The sequence below is a fragment of the Globicephala melas genome, chromosome X (assembly GCF_963455315.2).
Source record: "Globicephala melas chromosome X, mGloMel1.2, whole genome shotgun sequence".
NCBI classification, from domain to species: domain Eukaryota; kingdom Metazoa; phylum Chordata; class Mammalia; order Artiodactyla; family Delphinidae; genus Globicephala; species Globicephala melas.
Window position 1 is genome coordinate 1819548 of NC_083335.1, and position 7103 is coordinate 1826650.

The window sequence follows — 7103 nt, forward strand, 5'->3', positions numbered from 1 at the left end:
CTCTGTGATCCATGTGTTACTTAGAAGCATCTATTTTTTCATTTCCAAATAGTCAGATTTCCTAGATGTCGTTTCGTTATCGATTTCTAATTCAACTACATTGTGATCAGAAATCCTGCTTTGTCTGATTTCTGTCCTTTGTAATTTATTGAGGCTTGTTCTACTGTCCAGCATGTTGTCTATGTTGGTGAACGTTACATCTGCACTTGAGAAGAATGTGTATTCTCTTGTTGGTTGTAGCAGTCTAGAAATATGAGTTAGGTCACTTTGGTTGATAGTGTTGTTCAAGTCTTCCAGGTCTTAATGATTGTTTTTCCTGTCTATTTTGTCAATTACTGAGAAAGGAATGGGAACGTCTCCAACTATGTTTGTAGCTTTGTCCATTTCTCCAACCCTTTGGCACTGTCAGTTTGTCTTTCGTGATTTGGGAGCTTCGTTATTGGGTGCTTACATATTTAAAATGATTATATCTTCTTGATTATTTGTCCTTTTTCCAGGATGAAATATTCCTCTTTACTTCAGGTAGTATTCTTTGTCTTGAATTCTACTCTATCTAGCATTAATGCAGCTATACCAGCTTTTTTATGTTCAGTGTTTGCATGGTGTATCTTTTTCTGTCCTTGTACTTTCAGCCTTTCTGTGTCTTTATGCTTGTAAATAACACACAGCTATTTCATCTAGCCTGACGGTCTCTGCCTTTTAACTGGTGTGTGTGGCAGATTGTGTTTTTCAAAGGTAGCCCCAACAATATCTCCCATCCCACATGCTCTTCTGGAGCCTTGCCATTTTCCCATCAAGAGGTGGGATTTAACCCTCCCTCTATAATCTGGGCAGGCTTGTGACTTGCTTGTAATCAACATGATATGGTAAACGTGGTGCCACTTGATTTCTGAGGCTAGATCAGGAAAGGCAATGCAGCCCCTGCCTCGTTAGCAAGGATGCTCACTCTTCCAGCCTATAGCTACCACCTGAGCAGTCCAACTGCCCTGAGACTGCCATGGTATGAAGAGGCCCAAACTAGCCCTTACGGGAGAGACCACATGAAAAGGCTCTGAGAGGACACGAAGATGGAGAGATGCCCAACCAGCTCTAAGCTTCCCCAGCTCCAGCCACCGTCTAATGACAACCACATAAAAGACCTTCAGCCAGAGCTGCCCAGTTGAGTCCTTCCCAAATCCTTTTTTTATAAAAACTGTGGAATCACTGGATCATATGGTCATTCTATGTTTAGCTTTTTGAAGAATGCCTTTCCTGTATACTTGACTCACAGAAACCATGAGCAATAAGAAAATGATTGTAACTATTTAAAAACACTAAATTTTGGAGCAATTTGTTATGCAGCAACAGTAACAGGAATGGAGTTTTAGTCCATTGATACTTACTAAAATTATTGATAATTTTGGGTCTAAATATATCATCTCAATGTTTAATTTCTATTTGTTCCATCCATTTTCCTTCTTTCTCTCCTTTTCTGCCCTTGTTTTTGGCGGGGGGACAAATTGGATCTTTTCAGTATTTCATCTTCTTTATTGACTTTTTCTTTTCTTTTTTTTCTTCATTGACTTTTTGGTTACAAATCTTTTTGTGTTATTTTAAAAATTGTTGCTCTAGAGATTACCGTTTGTTTCTTTGGCTTAGCACATTCTACCTTCAGAAACAAATGCCACTACTTCATAAACAATGTAAGAATGTTACAACGGTATTCCGATTGCTACAGTCCCAACTTTGTGTTCTGGTTGTCATATAAGTATTTTTACACACAATATACAAAAAGATAACTCCACATTCCATTGTTATTATTTTTACTTTAAAGAGTAAATAGTCATATATTTACTCTTTCTGGTGTTTTTCATTCCTTTCTTCAGTCTGCTATAATTGATCTTCCGTCTAAATAATTTATTTTAGCATTTCTCTCATTGCAAGTCTGCTGGAGATGAATTATTCATTCTCATCTGGGGATGCAACTTTATTTTGTCTTAATTTTTGTTGGATATTTTCACTGGATATAGAATTCCAGATTGAAACTTTTTCTTTTCCTTTCAGCATTTGAAGGTGTTGTTTCATTATCTTCTAGCCTCTGTTGGTTTTAGATTGGGAGTCTGCTGTCACTCTTATTGTTCCCCTGGATGTAGCGTGTCTTTTTTTCTCTGACTGCTTTCAAGATTGTTTTAAGAAAAATTGTTTTTCAGCAGTTTGACAATGAAGTGCCTAGGGGATGCTGGAATTATGATAAATATGTTATCATTTTAAAGTCTCTGATAATTCTGACATCTGGGCCATCTATGAGTCTGGTTTTATTGATACTTTTCTTTTGATGATGGGTCATATTTCCTTGCTTTTCCACATGTATCTTTTTTTTTAATTGAATGCCAGACATTGATTGTAATAGAACAGTAGGGAACATAATAAATAACATTTGTGCCCCACAAAGGACGTGCCTCTTCTTCTGTTAGGCTACTTGTGTGTGTCTGTGTTGTGTGTCTAAGGCCCCTAGGGATTCACACTGTCACATCATCCCATACTCGACGTTTAAAAATTTTATTAAAAGTTCCTCCTTCTGCCAAGGATAAAAGCAGCAATGGGTCTTTTCCCTGGGAAGGACTTGCCATTTTTCAGACTTTGTTGTTGTTGTTGCAACTTCAGCTCCCTGATAGGCTTCAAAGAAGAAGAACCTATGATCCTGTAGGGATGCTGTCTTGCAACTTTCTGTATCCTAGGCAGAAGCAAAATAACCAGCTACTGACTTCCGAGTTGCTGCTGCTGCGGAAGTTCTTGTCTGTTCTCTGAATGTTCTTTTTTATGGCAGCCGTTCTTCTCTCATGGATATTCATCCTATTATCTCCCTGAGGAAATTAAGGAATTTTTTTTTTAATAAATTTATTTATTTATTTAATCTTTGGCTGCGTTGGGTCTTTGTTGCTGTGCGTGGGCTTTCTCTAGTTGCGGCGAGCGGGGGCTACTCTTCATTGCGGTGCGCGGGCTTCTCATTGCGGTGGCTTCTCTTGTTGCGGAGCACGGGCTCTAGGCGTGCGGGCTCAGTAGTTGTGGCTCGCGGGCTCTAGAGCACAGGCTCAGTAGTTGTGGTGCATGGGCTTAGTTGCTCTGCGGCATGTGGGATCTTCCCGGATCAGGGCTCGAACCCGTGTCCCCTGCATTGGCAGGTGGATTCTTAACCACTGCGCCACCAGGGAAGCCCCCAGTTCCTTTTTTTAAAGTAATTTTTATTGGAGTATAGCTGATTTCCAATGTTGTGTTAGTTTCTGCTGTACAGCAGAGTGAATCAGTTATACATATACATATAGCCACTCTTTTAGTTTCTAGCCCCATATAGGCTATTACAGAGTCCTGAGCAGAGCTCCCTGTGCTCTGCAGTAGGTCCTTGTTGTTTATCTATGTTACATACGGTAGTGTGTGAGTCCCGCCTTCTTTTAATGTGCCTTTGTACTTACTGTCCAGACTGCGTGCAGCCGGGCTGCGGAAAGCAGATTGGGCTTCATCAGTTAGGTGCACCCACGTGAGGTTTGGAAGCCTGAAGGAAAGGCTGTCTGTCTTTCTGCTGTGTGGAATTGTTTTGCTGCTGGATGTCAAGGCCAGGAGGTGTGGGGCTTCGGCAGCAGAGGCCCTGTGCCTGGCCTCTGTTTCTTGTGGCAGCAATCCCCGGGTCATGACGATGGTGGCGTCTTCTTGAACTCGGCAGGTAGACCATGGCCGCCTGTTCCCGCACCTTGCTGATGGGCGCAGAGGCAGCAGCTCCTTGGGGAGCCAGTGCTGTGGTGGTGTCCCGGGAAGCCCACTCAGAACATGCTCCTCAGCCCCTCCAAAGGTTGTGCTCGCTTCTCGCTCCCCGCACAAGATCTCTTTTTGTGTAAGACGGTTGGACTGCTTCCTGCCCCTAACCTTCGCTGATAGAAAGCGGGAGTGCGGGGAGAGAAGCTTGGAAAGCAGGGCAAGTAGAAAGGACTTAACAAGCGGACAAAGATAAATCCAAACATACAGCAACCCCCACCAGTGTAATCAACTAAACCCTGTAGGTAAAAGGTAGATAAATCCCCCATATGATGCAGTGATTCCACTCCTCAGTGGTTACCTTACAGAAACGAAAGCGCGCTCAACCAAAAGCCTGTACGTTAATGTTTAGAGCAGCTCTGTTCATCACTCCCCAAAGCTGGAAACAACCCAGACGTACTTCAACGGGTGCACAGCTAAACAAACTACGCTGTATCCAAACAATGCCGTACTACTCAGTAATCAAAAGGGACAGACTGCTGACACACACACACACACACCAACATGGGGGAAGAGTCCACACTGGATGGTTCCATTTGTAATACATTCCAGCAAAGACAGAGCGCAGAGCAGGGGGCTCTGGGGGTCAGGGGCTGGGCTGGAGGGAGTGGCTGACCGCAAAGGGACTTGAGGGAATTTGGGGAGGTGATGGAAATGTTTTCGATCTTGATTTTGGTGGTGGTTACACGACATTTATCAAAACTCATTGAACTGTACACCTCAAAAGGGCAAATTTTACTGTCTGTAAGTCATACTTCCGTAAAGCTGATTTTTTTTTAAAAAAAAAGACAAGGATTGTTAGACTGGATCAAACTAAACCCAAACCCAACTATATGCTGTTTCAAGAGACACGAAGACACAGAAAGACGGGAAGGAGAAGAATAAAGACATGTCATGCTCAGGAGCCCACCCTGCTAGCCCACTGGCGCATTCTTCCCCTAACACTGGCTTCTGTGATTCCCGCCCCCTCATCACATGGCCCTTCATCTTGGGAGCGTTCTGACAAGACTCTGGGGGGCCTCCCTCTCTAGCTGACTGTGCCCAAGAGGGGTGAGTCACGGGGGCTGTGAGGAGCACTTGCCCTCGAAGCGGGTGTGGCTGGGCAAGACCCAGCCGTCTGTCTGTTCAGAGCCTCCCAACCTCCCGGCAAGCATGCGGCAGTGCAGGGATGGCTTCCCTCTCATTCGAGGCCAACCTCTCCTGCCCCCGCTGGTCCCACGGCAGTCACATAGAAGGAAGTTCAAATCCCAGCTCTGCCGGTTACCTTCTGGGAGATCTTGGGTAAGTCACTTGACCGGTCCGAGCCTCAGTTTCCTCATCTGTGAAATGGGGGCAATACTGGTGCCTACTTAGAGTGATGGGCTGAGTAGCAGGTGGGTGAATGCCTGTGGAGTGCTCGGCACAGAGCCTCTCGGCTGCGTGATTATTCCTCTGCCTCTCGGGCTCTTTGCTTGGAGAGGTGGGTAACGGAAACTTCCTCACAGGGTTACCTGTGGATGCAGTGAACTAATGAGACAGAGACGCTCTTCCCAGCCTTGCTCCCTGGGCACATTCCTTGAGCTCTTTGGCCTTTGGTTTCCTCATCTGTGATGTGGACTAATGGTTGACCTCCCTGGTTGGTGTGCGAGATAATTGCGCCAGTACATGACATGTGCTTCTAACTGGCAGGCCCCGGGGCAATGCTCAATAAACGGGATTTAGTGGCATAATAGTAATGAATATAGCATCACAAATGGAGACGGAACCCATCACTAAGCACTTAGTAGGAGCAGAGGAAGTGGCTCCTCCCCCTTCTTACTTCACCCTAGTCATTCCCATCCCAGGGATCAGCGTGGAACCCTGCGCTCCGTAAAGGATTTGTGGAAGCTGGGGCTGGAGGCAGAGGTTGGGAACTTGGCGGGGAGGGTAGTGAGTGGAGGCGGCTGGAGAGCAGAGAGGCCAGGCCTATCGGAGGTCAGATCAGAGCAGGCAGGAAGCGAACCGCAGCTCAGTGCTTCATGGAAAATAACCACTCTCCGGTGCCCAGGCCTGCCCGCTGGCCCAGCTTCCTCCGCGCCCAGCGCCCCGCCCACCAGCCTAAACCCCACCTCCCCAGCCCCAGCCTCCTCACTGCTCCTGAAAGGGCTGCAACCGTGGCACAAGGGCCCAGGCAGCACTCCCACCCTGGGTCTGCTGGAACCAGAGGGTGGGCCACTGGCAACTCTGGGGAACACCCTGCCCCCAGCTCCCTGGTCCCCCCCTACCCCAGCCCGCACTTTCACTCAAGACTCTGGTCTTGTCCACGCCCCTTCTAAAGACACCTAGAAACCTGGCGTCCGGACCTTCCCTGAGGGCAAGTGGGGCCACTCCAGGCCTCCCCTTCCAGGAGAAACTGAAGCTGGTGGGGAGATGGTCGGATGGGGGAGGACTCCAGGCCCCTTCCTACGTGGGCCCCCTGCATGGCTTGGAGGGTCTGGGGAGGCTGAGCTGAGGGCCCGGGCATGCTTCACTGGGCAACAGGCATGCCCATAAAAATACCGTGGCCAACAGGGCCGCAATCTGCCATCTGGGCCCTAGGCCTTCCTTGCCCTGCGGCTGGGCTCGGCTCACTCCGAAATAGCTATGCCCTCCGCCTGGCCTCGGAGGTCACGACCGCGAGCCTGGGGCGGGGGGGTGGGGGGCGCTGGGGAGGAGATACGTCCCCACGCTTTCCAGTGAGAGGAGTGGGGCTGCCGGGAGAGGTCGGGATGGGGCCAATCCCCACGACAAAGAAATAGGACGCCAGGGAAACCGACAGGGAGTCGGAGGAATATCTGGGGATGCGCTATGGCAGCTCGGGGGGCGCTCTCTCAGCAACCTCCCCGCTCCCCCCCCCTCCCCCGGCTCTGGGCTGCGCAGGAGCCCGCGCCCCTCTGCGCCTCCCTGGAGGGCTGAGATTGACGCCCGTGCGCCCCTCCCGGACCAAGCGCCTAGGATGGGAGGGGGGTGCTTCCGGGAAGAGCCCAGGGCCTCGGGAATCCTGCCCTGGGGGGGGCGTCCAAGCACCCCACGGCCAGGGCGCGGCCGAGACCGCGTCGCGTGTGGGTGCCGGGCGCTCGCCAGCGCCCTCGAGGGCTGGGTGGAGGCTCAGGGGATCTGTTTCCTCTGACTCCTCTCCCCACCGCCCAGCACCGCGCCCCGGGGGCACCCCTGCCTCGAGATTCCCGCCCGGAGCCTCCACTGCGGCGTGGGTGCCCTGCTGCTGGGCACTGCCGGGCCAGGGACTACAGAGCTGCGGGCGCGGGTCAGGCGGGACCCGGCGGCGGGGGTCCCACTGAGCTCCCTCCCGGAGGGGGTCG